This window comes from Typha angustifolia, chromosome 11 (genome assembly GCF_048772165.1).
Source record: "Typha angustifolia cultivar Huaian chromosome 11, ASM4877216v1, whole genome shotgun sequence".
In the NCBI taxonomy this organism is placed as follows: Eukaryota; Viridiplantae; Streptophyta; class Magnoliopsida; order Poales; family Typhaceae; genus Typha; species Typha angustifolia.
Genome location: NC_133249.1, coordinates 8,215,704 through 8,229,868, shown reverse-complemented (window position 1 = coordinate 8,229,868; position 14,165 = coordinate 8,215,704).

Here is a 14,165-nt window from a genome sequence, read left to right as displayed (position 1 = left end):
TACCAATAATGCGATGTGGGAGATGAAGAATGACTTGATGGATCGTTTTCCTCACTTTGCACCTTGAGGACAAGGTGAGGGAAGCATGGTGGGTTGTTGTGGTTCTTGATTTAGATACAGATTGGATATAATCAAACTACTTCAAATTGTAACATTTTCTGTCTTTGTTTTAGAAAAATAAGACGAAATCTGGCATGTGTGTTCAAATGCAAGTGGTGGGTGTTCAAATGCCTAATTCGCACATCCAAAGTATAATTTCTCCCTCCTTCTTCTTGCCCCTCGGCTTCCAACCCAAGCTCTCATCTATGGCCAAGGTTAATCCTTCGTCGCTTCTCCCTCCTCTCTTCCAGCGACCAGTCATACCTGGAAGCTCTCTTCTCCCATCTCATCTTATTCAAGGCACTAATCCATCTATCATAGCAATCATCATCTCCCATAACCCTGGCACATCATCCACATACATCCCACCACCTTCTGAACTTTGGTCATTATTTTCTTTATAACTTTCGATCTACTAACTCGATCGACGAGATTCTAGTTACGTTGGATTTCCTAACTTTCAAAGAAACAATATATCCAAATCTCAAATCGTTCTAATAGTTAGATCGATGCCTTTTGCCTTCGCAAAGTTTCGTATTGAGTTCTGTCCAGATTAACAAATCGGATAGATGGTCATTTTCTTCGAGGGCGACCGTAACACAAGATAATCCATTCAAAAGATAAATAAGACTAGTATCAAAATAGAATTTTTAGCATAAGAATTCACATTTATGTCATAACAAGGCTAACCAACAATGAAATTTGGCATGACCCACATACACCACGACGAACTGTCAAGTTTATGACTAATCCATGAATAAAAATATAACCGAACATATATAATATCCTCTATTATACAAATTATGATCTAATATATTGAGATACAAATATATAAATATTAGTACAACTCCATCCATATATAAACTATCACATGTACCAACTAATTACTAGCTCACCTCATCTTTTTTATAATTCTTAAAAATCTATCAATTTGCTTTCAAGTATCACATTTCTAAGGGTTAAAAAAAATAAAATCATGAGCCAAAAGACTTAGTGAATAGACCTTACACCGCGTTAGAGATGTTAAATAGAGAGTAATTTAGATAGTGGCTATTTATGAATTAGAAATTAGTATCATGTCATAAATAAGCATGTAAATGTATCATCAATAATATATAAATCTCATATGATATAATCATACTATAATCTTATCAAATGTAACAACATACGATGCATAAGAATCGTAACTAGATTACAACAATTCCAAATATAACAAAATATGTTGGATGACAGCCATTTTATAGTGACATTTTATAAACGCCAGTGGAGACATAACTCGTGGCATTTAGTCAATCGCCGGTTAAAAAAATAATAATTAGTTGCATTTCCTTAAATACCGGTAAATCGTGGCATTTGTGAAAATGTCGCTAAAACTAACATTTACAAATTTTATGATAGAATTCATCAATATATCTTTTAAAATCTCAATTACTAATGTCAACTCTAAATGATAACAACTATACTAGACCACTATGCATTGCCCACATCCAATACTCGGTCACATAATTCTACCTAAAAAATCAACATATACTTTGTCATACACAAGGGTATGACAATCATCATTATAGTACTCTGTCATATACAAGAGTATGTCTATCTTCAATTTAGACCATCATATCACTCGAATTGATAAAAATCACATAAGGATAATTTTCTACGTATGTCTTGGACATGTCTTATGTGTGCATTAGACTCAGCTAACCTTGAATGCAAGCAATGAAATATCGTATATCAATGATCATAATCATTTCAAACACCCCTATCCTTGGCGCTTACTCAGGTACTCGCATATCAACTATCTTACTGATATAACTTCATGAATTCTTTCTGAACAATAAATCATGTATATTTATCTAGTACTGTAATAGACCATACACCTCGAAAAATTAAGTGGTAGAGAAGTCAAAAGAAATATAATATCATGCCTTTTCTAATTATATATCTTTCATATGTAGGGGGTGTTAATGAGTCGAGCCTGAGCAAGCAGGCTTTTGCTTAGGCTCGACTGAAAATTAATTTCTAACTAGTATTTTTGTTAAGACTCAATTTAGTTCTAATCAAACCTAGCTCAAGCCAAGCTGCAGTAGTCGAGCTTTAAATGAGCCTCACCATCCTCTTTGAGCATGTTGTTATGAAAGAAATTAAATGACAATTTGCACAAGAAAAACCAATATAATTTTCCTTTTACTGCCCTTGCTCGTTTGAGTTTACCCATTCTATGTATGACTATAATATCCCCATTTCTTGTTACGAGGATATAAAACTATCTTCATATTTATTGTGACATTAATTATTAATTAGCTTTGTCTTCTGTGTTTGTCATTTGTTATGAAAAAATGGCATTTATATAAAGGGAAACTATTAAATGTCATTTGGTTTTCTTTATTCTTTTTCCTTACAACAACAAACAACAATTGTATCATCTTCTTCTTTCCTGTAGCAACAAACAAGAACATTTCTTTTCTCCCTTTGAGACTATTCTTCAACAAATTTTTTTCTTGCCTTTACGATCAAAACCTTATCAATAATCATTTCAAACAACTATTTCTATAATATTTATTTTACGAGAGAATCTATTCTATCCACAAAGAATTTTAGTTGGATGACATATTCTTATATGTTAATTTTTTATCTTGAATAGTGAGAATCAAACTGAAGCAAAAAGATAAGAAAAGAAGACCATTCCAATACAAAAATGCAAAGGTAAGAAAGAAGAGAATGCAAAATAGAATGGCACAACATAAGATCTTATAAAATATCTCCGATGATGATGCAAATAATTAAGTGTTTGCTATGTCATTATATCTAACATCAATCACGACATTTAATTTTTTGTTTTAAGGATTCTCTTGTAATTATACTTCTATATGTATATATTGATTTCTTTTATATAATATATATTCTTACATCTATAAATGGATAATGAGATTTAACCAAGTTATTTTCTATGTATTCTAAAATAATATATGTTACTGAAATATTATGTATGGTTTCTAAGATATTGTCCTAGGATTTCAAAATTAGTATTTGTGGATTCTGCAGTAATTCCGCAATAATATCTGTAGATTTTGTAAATGCATATATTATGAGAATATTAATTTAATATAATTTAACTATCATTAATTATCTATAGATATTAAAACATATACGGATTACTGAAATATTATCTTTAGATTCTGGGATATTATCTCTGAAATCTGAGATAATATTTGTTAGTTTCAATAAATACATTTATGGATTATGAGAATATTATTTATGAATTCCATAACAAATTACATAAATAAATTAGTAAAATCTATGGAGATAAAGTGACAAAACTCTATAATATTATATATTCTAATTACACAAAATAAACTAACATATCTATAGATAAATTAACATAAATAGATAGCTAGGAAGAAAAGAAAACTGTTAGAGCGAAGAAGGAGATTGTTTAGGTAAGAGAGGACAAAAGGAAAATTTGAAATGAAAGGTAAAAATGGAGGAGGATGTTAGGGTAAGAAGGGAAGATGAAGCTAGGATAATAAGTAAGGAGAATGCAATTTAGGCAAGAAGGGAGAAGATGAGTTGGGAAAGAATTTTATTTTTTAAAACCCTTAACTTTGCTTCTTCTTCTTTTTTTTCTTGAGTTGTGATAGGTTTTCTTTTTTAGGATTTCTTAGATTTGACTTGTCATCAACTTATTTCTATCTCACACACTACAAAAAATTTCTTGGATTTAACTTCTGGTAGCTTTGTGTAGGATTTCTTGGATTTGACTTATCATCTTCTTATTTTCTCCTTCTCTTTCTCATCTCATCTCTACAAATCCATCGATCTCTGCCATTTGAAGAATAGACCTTGAGCTCTAACCCACATCAACCAAAGAGCCCCAAAGCCTTATAGTCATTTTCTACAATCGTGGCACCTCGTTGAAAGCAAAAATCTTTTGTAACTCAAGGTAATATGATAGTTATTACCTAGTGTATGTTTTTAATTTATGATGCACAAATTAATGTTGGATGGAATTATGCCCTAAAGCTAAAGTTGCTGAAATAATATATTTTTTTAGTTAGTTCGGGAAACCATTGAGTAACATTCCTATATCTTTTAGTAATGTCAATGGTTCATCTTATGATCTGAAATTTGAACCTCTGCATTAAACTTACCATATATATCAGTTACATTTAATGTTTGATTTCTTTATAGATTAACCTAGTATTATAATTAGAAGCTAACATCTAATTGGTTAGGTGATGTTTAGATAATTTTACTTGTATTTTTTTTTTAATTAGGAGTTGATAGAATTTATGAATCTTTCGTCAATTGATTTTGACTTGTTATTCTCTGTATTTCTTAAAATAAAAGAATTTAATATGCTTTGTGTAATCTAAACAGATATTGAATTTTTTTCAGCAAAGAATGTGATTTTGTTCTTTTATCCTCTCAACTTTTTAGCAAAATTTATATTTAATGCGTCAAGTTTTAGTACAGCTATCGGCTCTACTTGATTAATAAAGGTAGAAATTACGAGATGGACTTACCCAAGCCTGTAGTAAACATCAATAAAATTATTTAATTAGTTAGTGATAGGAATATTGTGCTCATGCTTTTTATTTACTTTTTTTTATCAAGGTAGACTTCGTACTCTATGAGGATGATCTCGTGGCGTAGTTACAGCTAGTATTAGGAAAGCAGTTCAGGCAAGTGAAACTCCTATAATCTAAGAATAGTGTAGAGAATAAAATAACTTATCTTATGACATCATCACATTCATAGCATGCATGTGCATACATTTTTCTTACGGTTATTATTGCACGTCATGTATAATAAATTATTTTGTTGTTCGGTAAGATTTTGCATATCAAGATTCTGCGCATATTTATTGGGCATGCACATATGTGTTGGCACCAAATCATGATAATGATGTGTTTCATTATGTTTATTACAATGTATAATATCATGTCACTTGCACACATGCATGACCATAAAGGGAATGACTGCTGCATCTCGACAGTACCCAACACATCCTCAACTAGGGTTAGGGGCAGGGGATATTCTTATATTTATATATATTAGGGCCCATGCCTAAAGTCTTAGTTTATTGATCCTAAATAATTAAACAACCGTTTCGCTTGGCGATGGGCGATATACTGTCGATCGACAAGAGTCATACCCTTTAGGGTATTTAAGATAGAGAGAGAAGGATAGGATGACGTAAATCTTGCGGTACCTAATGACGTAAGGTGAGGGCACCCATGAGCGATGACTCATGATTTTCGCACGATGGTGTGATGACGTAAACCGAGGGCTCAGATGGTAGTATCGATGTGTGATACTGACATTTGTGATGGGCTTATGACTGAGGTCCTTAGTCTGTAGTAGCAGACATTCAGTCATACTGTTCGTTGGGTGATAGGCTGGTAATTTTACCACTAAGGTCTACCCTCCCTTGGAGTATATATGTGGTCGGGTATGAGAACTAATGTGGCCTATGGGCGTAGCTCTACATAAGCCTATATTACAGACTTAGTAGTTTGAGATAATACATATTATGTGGGGTGATGTTGACATGGTCTATGAGCGGAGCTTAGTGTAAGCTGGAGTTTGAGGATTTGATAGTCCGGATTGATTGCATGGTAGGTTATTGACTACTAATGCATGTGCACATTAGATGAACATGTTGTGTATGAGATATTGATGCACTGATTTGATCATGATGCGCATATTCATATCTACTTATTGTTGCATCATTCATCACACCATCAAGCTGCACATCTTTGTTTTCATGTTTAAATTTCATCCATACGCTCCGGAAATCAAATGGACGGGTCCAAAACTCTATAACCACTGAATGCTAAGGACAATGTCCGCTCCTCGTAGTGCCAACGGATATAAGTCCACAATGATGTCGTGTCCTTGTACCCGTATACCGGCCCAACAACACAAGCTCTCCGCCTTAAGCTTCGTGTCGTCTCCAATAGGTCGCTTCGGCATCCAAACCGAACCTCCTCAGTAAACTCTGGTCTAGAAAGTTATGTGTACTCCCCGAATCGATGAGGATGTGCACACAATGCTTTCTAACGAGTCCGTCTACTCATAACGTCCTCGGCACGGAAGTATCCGAATATGCATGCATCGATATTTTAGCTTGGATATCTTCCTCCACACCCTCCACAACGACCTCCTCGTGGACCTCCTCTGGACACTCTCCATCATCAATAACCTCATCATCCTCCTCAAGACCGTCGAAAGTATCACACTCCTGATTGGTTTAGAACACCGATGACCGAGGGTGAAACGCTCATCACATCGAAAGCAAAGGCCCTTCGCTCTTCGCTCCTCCACCTAGGCAGGTGTGAGAGTTCGAACGGGGGGGGGGGGGGGGGGGAGTCTTGTGCCTCCTCTAAATCGGAAGAAGGTTTTAAAGGTGGTCATGGTCTAGTACTCGCAGCTGCTGTTTTTGAAACTGTAGAATTTCCAATCGACGTTCTAGGTGCAAACCGCCCATCTCGGTTGCCCCAATTAGTTTTCGCTACCATCTTTAGAGTGTTATATTTTTGCTCCATCCTCACGGCCTTCTCAAAGGCCTGCTCAAGAGTAGTAGAACAAAGAGCACGAACATTCGCCTGTATCTTATTCTGCAGCCCTGAAATAAATGTGCTAATCAATGTCTGTTCGGGCCAAGGTGGCTCCCAACGACTACTGACTCTTTCAAACTCAGCTTGGTACTCCAATATGGTCGTCCTCTGAACTATCTTGCTTAATGTGGCAGCAAAATCTTCATAAGCCGCTGTCCTAAATCTGCGTGTAATCCTCCTACAAAAATCAACCCATTCGGTAAATTCACCATCACGAATAACCAATCTATACCAATGCAATGCCGTTTCTTGGAGGTGAAAGCTTACCATCTGGACATTTGCATCTTCCACTGTACCTTGACAATTAAAATATTATTCAACTTGAAACACTCAATCCGTTGGATCATCGTTTTGGAATTTTAGAAAGTCCAAGCATCCCCTGAATAGTGTTGTCGGGTTTGCGAAAGATCCTTAGTTCAGGTCTAAACCTTTGGGCATGTTGATCACCTTCTCTAAATCCTCGAGCACATCCATCACCATCTCCAAAGGGATCAAACTCATCCTCAAAGTGTTAATCCTCCTCATTGACGAAGCACACCGGTACCTCATGCTTCTCGGGTTCCACCACCGCTGGTCTTGGGTTTTGTAACGGATGTAGGGGATGATGTGTAGGCATAGGTAAGAGGGGATAATTGACACTCACATGACACACCTAGACCTATAGGGTATCGGTTCGATGAGGTCCCACCGCTGGTCTTTCTTGAAACTCCGATCGTCATCGAGGAGATGATGAACCCAATCGGTTCATGACATATTCCTTGAATTCATTGTGATTCCTTTGAATTGTGTGAACTCTATGCAGTAATGTTTAGAACATGCCCCTAAGTTCATCCATATTCGCACCCATGGACGTTGGTTGACTTGGTCCTACCGTGGTCGCTCCAAAGGAATTGGCCTCACGGTTAGGGTCATCATGGATTGAGTCTTCTCTTGTCGGTGTGCTCTCCATAGGTCTCCTTGTTGATGTCATCTTTCTTGTTTCAACCATTAATAGAGGTTTGAGGTTTGCCTGTTCTGATACCAAATGATAAGTTGTGATACCAATTGATAAGCTCTGATATCAATTTGATAAGCTCTAATACTAGATTGATGGGTTCTTGTACCAAAGATAGGCTATGCAATGATTCCTTCAAGATCTAAATGTATTACATGAATCAGTCCGTATAACTATGGAAAAATATTCGTCAAATATTTTATGGTAGTCAGAAAATTACAAAACTAATTGTGTTACATCCATAACTTCCTAGTCTACAACTTTCATATTTACGCTCTTTACAGATTCAAACTACAACTAGGATAAAAATATGAAAGAACGTGGGTGATGGTGGTGGTATGTTAGGGTTATGGATGGGTATAGAGATGAAAGTGGATGGTGGATGTGATTAAGGGATATAGATAAATGGAACGAAGTGGTTGAGATCCCAAAGAAGAGGGGTGACTCGATAGTCGAGGGAGATTAGAAGTTAGGAGAAACCTTATCAACGGTAGAGGTGGACGGATAGTGAAGAGGGAGGAGGGAGAGAGCTTAGAGAGATGATAGGAGCAAGAAATCAATAATCCAATTGTATAATGAAGTTGGCTGCCATCCACATATTTATAGAGGCTAGCCAATAAGTCCTAAAACAATATGTAACTAAGTGTTTCATATACTTATATATATTATGGCCCATGTCTGAGGTCTTAGTTTGTTGATCCTAGACAATCGATTGACAAGAGTCATACCTTTTAGGGTATTTAAGATAGAAAGAGAGAAGGGTAGGATGACATAGACCTTGCGGTACCCGATGACGTAGGGTGAGGGCGTTTGTGAGCGACAGCTTATAATTTACGCACAGTGATGCGATGACGTAGAGCTGAAGGCTTAGATGGTAGTAACGATGTGCGTTACTGACCTTCGTGATGAGCTTACATCTGAGATCCTTAGTTTGCGATGGTGGACATTCGGTCATGTTGTTCGCTGGCGATTCTACTACTAGGGTCTACCCTCCCTTGGATTATATGTGTGGTCGGGTGTGAGGACTGATGTTGCTTATAGAAGTAGCTTTGCATAAGCCTATATTACAGATTTAGTAGTTTGCGATAATGCATATTATGTGGTGTGGTGTTGACATGGTCTATGAGCGGAGCTTAGTGTAAGCTCAAGTTTGAGGACTTGATAGTCCGGATCAAGTGCATGGTAGGTTATTGACTACTAATGTATGTGCATATTATATGAACATGTTGCATTTGAGATACTGATGCATTGATTTGATCATATTGCACATATTTATATTTACTAATTATTGCATCATTTATCGCACTACTTTTAGACTGCAGAAGTAGAAACTTGCTGGACTTTATGCTCACTACCTTTTGATGGAAATATTTTCAGATTAGTTGATGAGCCAGAGTTCATAGAGGAGATGACGAAGAAATATCATTAATTTCTCTTGTTTATTTATTCTTGTAAATTAAGCTAGATGGCTTGTAGCCCCTACGTGAGTAAGTTTTTATCTGTCTATGGATATGTATTTTGAGACTTGTTGTGGCTTATGGTGTTATGAGCTTCTTTTTGTCTATTTTATTTGTGGAAATGTGGACTTTTTCATTTGTATATGGTGTTGAAATATTGACCAGTATGTCTGAAACACCTACTTCCATAATTCATGTGTTCCTCACGTGGAGAATTTTCACGTGATTCTCATGTGACCTGTTAGTGAAATAATCTCACAAAGTATTTGAATAAGTTAAGAAATACCATAATAATCCAACAAATAATCTAGAATTATAATATCACAGACCTCAACAAGCCTCTAGGAATACAAGTCCAACTAACAAAATTTTAAAACATAAATACCCTCGCAGGGGCTAAGTCCAACTAAAAATAATAGAATAAACAAATACTAAAATAAAGGAATGAATCTGCTACTCCTCAATATCCGCGTCCTCCATAATTAGCTCTGAAATATTTCCACCAAAATGGCGGTGAGCACGGGGCCCAGCAAGTAAAATCCAATAATAATCTAAGAATATTACATGATAAATAGAAATGCAAATCCATAACACGTCAAGGAAAGTGTACATTATGACTTTTAACTTTCATCATTATAGCTCATTTTACATAGAAATCCACACAGAAGTCAAGTCACAATGATATATCTCACAAAGCACCATAAAATCGAGGCGGACTAGTCATCTAGCGGTATTATCACCCATACATGCCTAGCGACGCTGCATATGAACAGTTGTTTGTGGCCATCAAACTAAGGACCCAAGTCGTAAGCCCATCAACACCGCTCTAGTAATCATCGCACAAAGCGGAATCATCACATACGGCGGATAAGAACACATAGCTTAATAGATGCCCTAACCCTACGTCCTCGGGTACCGCTAGAACTACAATCCCTACCTCTCAATCATCTTTTCTAATATCATACTAGACTAGTCTCCAACTAGGGTAGTGTAGTCATCTGAATGCTCCACCAGCTACCGACCTCAGGTGTAGACCGCTAATATAATATTATATAATACACTCTACCCTTAACCCCGGGTTGAGTGAGTGAAAGGGGCACTACCTAGCTGGGGACTTGACTAACAATGATATGTGTATATGGTGCCATGCCCTCTATTATTTATTTACTAGAATTATTAAAATAACAGGTATTATAAACAAGCATAGAGTCTATCATATATGTGCATTAAGTGATAAATAACGCAAGTAAGAATTGACATGTAATTAAATGCAAGTATGAAATGTCATGTAATTTTCACAAGTAAGAAAACAACATTTAATTAATACAGGTAAGAAATGACATAAGTATGCATTTTTCGTAGACTATTATAGAATTCTACTCCCCTGAGATATTTCTGGAATTCGTCTTACTCTCCTAATCAGTCGGCTCTTCTTGATTTTCGAGATCCTTCCCGCACAAAAATGGATCTAATAATTTATAAATAAAATAAACATAAGATTAATGGACTTATAGACTAACTATCTTGTTGTATGAATTTAAGTTTGATTTTCTAGGTCCGAAATATTATTTGTCTTAAATTAAAAAAAATAATGGTCATTTAGAGTCGTTTACAATGTAAGTGTCGAAGATAATTGAAAACACTAATAAATTCAAATATCTAATTTAATGATGTATAAATCCTAATTTTATTAATATCATGGTTGAGAAAAATCAATTAATTATAATTTATGTAGCTAACAGAATTTAAAAAAAATAACAAACTAATAAATAAATTAGTTTTAGGGTTAATGGTTGGGTTGGGCTCAAGGCCCAGCAAATTAGGTGAGAGAGAGTGGGCTGTAGACCTACCTGCAGCCTACTGGACTAGAGACAATGGACTGGGCTTAAGAGCCGAGTCCAATAGAGTGAGGAGGTGGGCTGCGGTGCGAGCTTACCGCAGCCCACCAGGTTCTAAAGCACTCTGGACTGGGCTCAAGGGCCCAGTCCAGCAAGGTGAGATGGTGGACTGGGCTCCAGAGCCCAGCCCAATAGAGTGAAAAGGCCTACCGTAGCCTACCAGAAAATAAGGGGGTGGACCAGAGCCCAATCCACCGAGGCCTTAGAGAAGGTCTGAGGACTTGGGCTGCAGCGTAGCCCACGCCACAGCCTAGAGAGAGAGAGCGGTGGGGGTTGGCCCAACCCCCACCTTCTCCTCGTCTCCTTGCGAGAGAAGAAAAAACAGAGGAGAAAGGGGTGTTGCTGCTAGTGATCCTCGTCACCGGCAGCTAGACGTGATCATCGGGCAGGCCGGGCCGGGTTCGGGCAGGCCGGGCCGGGTTCGGGCAGGCCGGGCCGGGTTTGGGCCGGGCTAACCGGGCTTAAACATTTGTCCATGGCCCGACCCACCAGTCACTCGGGCTGGGCCGGGTTCGGGCTGGGCTAGAATAGTCTAGCCCGTTAATGCCCGTCGGCCTGTGAGATATCGGGTTGGCCGGGCCGGGCTCTACCAATTAAGATTTTTAGCAAACCCGACCCGTGAGATATTGGACAAGATCACAAGAGCCAGGACGTTGGCTTTGGCGGCAGCGCCACGGCGGAAGGGGCGAGATCTCGCGACCGAAAGGCGGGGTCAGCGACAGAGATCCATATCTCCTACCTCCGGAGCCATAATGTCCTGATGAAGCCACGGATGTCGAGAACGGAGTAGAATTCCGACGGTCGGCGACGCTCCACCGTAGATCTCAGGCGGATCTCACGCTGCTCAAGTAATGCCTCATGCGAGGTGTCGTCGGAATAGCCTCTATTGTGGTATATCGACCGGAAGAGATGATGCCGACGAGTGCTCTAAGGGACAAATAGGCCGATCTGAAATCGACGCCGAGATGGCGCCGCCTGAGGCTGAGATCGAGGAGTTCTTCGCTGCGGCTGAGCGGCGGCGGTTCGCTGACGACAAGAATGGATCCGAGTGGACAAACACAAGGGTCCAAGGTATTGAGGTAGGTAAGCTACCGCTTTCGACCACGAGATCTCACCGGACTCGCCCCCTCCGTAGCTTGGACGGTTGGACCTTGGCCAAATAGGCAAAATGACATATGAAGATTGTCAGATTGGAGAGACAGAGAGAGTGAGAGAGTTTGGTTTTGTGGAGTCTTGTCATTATGTCATAGTTGATAGTTGTGCCATTGTGGGTGGTGGCCAGCTGTTGCCAGTTGGACACTACCTATTTGGCCAATTCTTTTTTTTTACTCGGGTTGTCACTTGGCGGGATTTTTTAGAGTTTTATATAAAATACTCCATATTATTATTCACCTAAATTTACACAGTACCGCGTTCACACCGCGTTCGAACGCGAAAAACAGGCGTTCGCACATACAAAGAACGCATTGTAAATAAAGTAAATGAAAAATTAGAATTAAAATAAATAAAAATAAATGAGCAGATATAAAAAATAAATAGTTAAACAAATGAGTAAATAGAAATATTTTTATAATTAAACAAATAGTTACACCAAAATTAGGAGGATATTTTTTGCATCACTATAGAATGAGCACATCCCAACTAGGTTGGCACCTACCCACCTATCTATCATTTGCATAATCCATCCATTAATTGTAAAAAGTAAAATAAAATTACATTAGTCATTGAGATTTAAAAACTCAAATTCTATATTTTCTATTGCAAAATGGTCGTCCATTTGCGATCTAGATTCGGCAGCATACCAATTTTGTAGGCACATCAGCGCTTCAATTGTTTCTTTTTCCAAACATGATCGACGTTGATCAATTAATCATTCACTTGTACTGAAAGCATATTCTAAAGGTACAATAGACACAGGAATGGTCAATATATCATGGGCCATGGCAACAACAATTGGAAATCTCATCTCATTTGTCTTCCACCATACTAAAGTATCTATTTCATCATCACTTACAAAATGATTGTAATATGCTTGAAGCTCAATGATTCCCCCCGACATTGATGAAGTTCTCCTAATTTTAATTCGGGCAAGCAATGACTTCTTAGTACTACCACTTTCAGGAGGAATAACAGAAGATGAAGGCGTAGAGGAAGAAGAACCATATATAATAGAATAATCATTAAAAAGTCTTTCAAAATAACTTTTAATAGTTACCGCATGAGAAATATAGTCATCTTGTTTATCTTCATATAAATCATTAAAAATATCGAAAAGGTCGGTCTCTTTAAGTTAGGTTCTAATAAAATGCCAAAACCAATAAGTAAAGGAAAAGGTTCAAAATATTTAACATATTTAGTTTCCATTTTTTGTAAGATATTATGTAAAGTCCGATCATTTTTAAAAGCAATAAAAAGTTGAACAATATTAACAAGTTGCATACCAGGAATTGTAATTGTAGGAGAATAAGAGCTTGATAACATATTAGTAGCATCAAAAAATATTTTTAAAAAATCTTTTATTTTTTCTGCATTTTCCCATTCTAAATCAGTAGGACATTCTAGTTCGTTATTAATATCTAAAGAAACATAAGAAATTATAGGTTTTTGATATTCAAGTACTAATTCTAACATTTCATAAGTAGAGTTCCATATATGTTGTACATCAAATTAAAGTTTTTTAGCTTTTAATCCACACCTTTTACACATATTTGCAAATGTTCTAGCTCTTTTATCATTAAAAATAATATGATGTATAATTTCTCTAATTTTATGAATTAACTCATCAATTTTTTTAGACCACTTTGCACAATTAAATTTATAATATGACACATGCATCTATTGTGTAATAATTCACCGTTACAAAGTAAAGGAAGAAAACATCGAAGATTAGAAATTGTGGAATCATTATTAGATGCATTATCAAGAGTGAGAGAAAAAAAATCTTATTTTGAATATTATAACTTATTAACTCTTGAATAATAGTACGAGAAAGATATTCACCGATGTGACTCTCATCAAGCTTTCGAAAAGAAATTATTAGTTTTTGCATTTTCCAATTATTATCAATAAAATATGCGGTTATATACATAAAAGACCA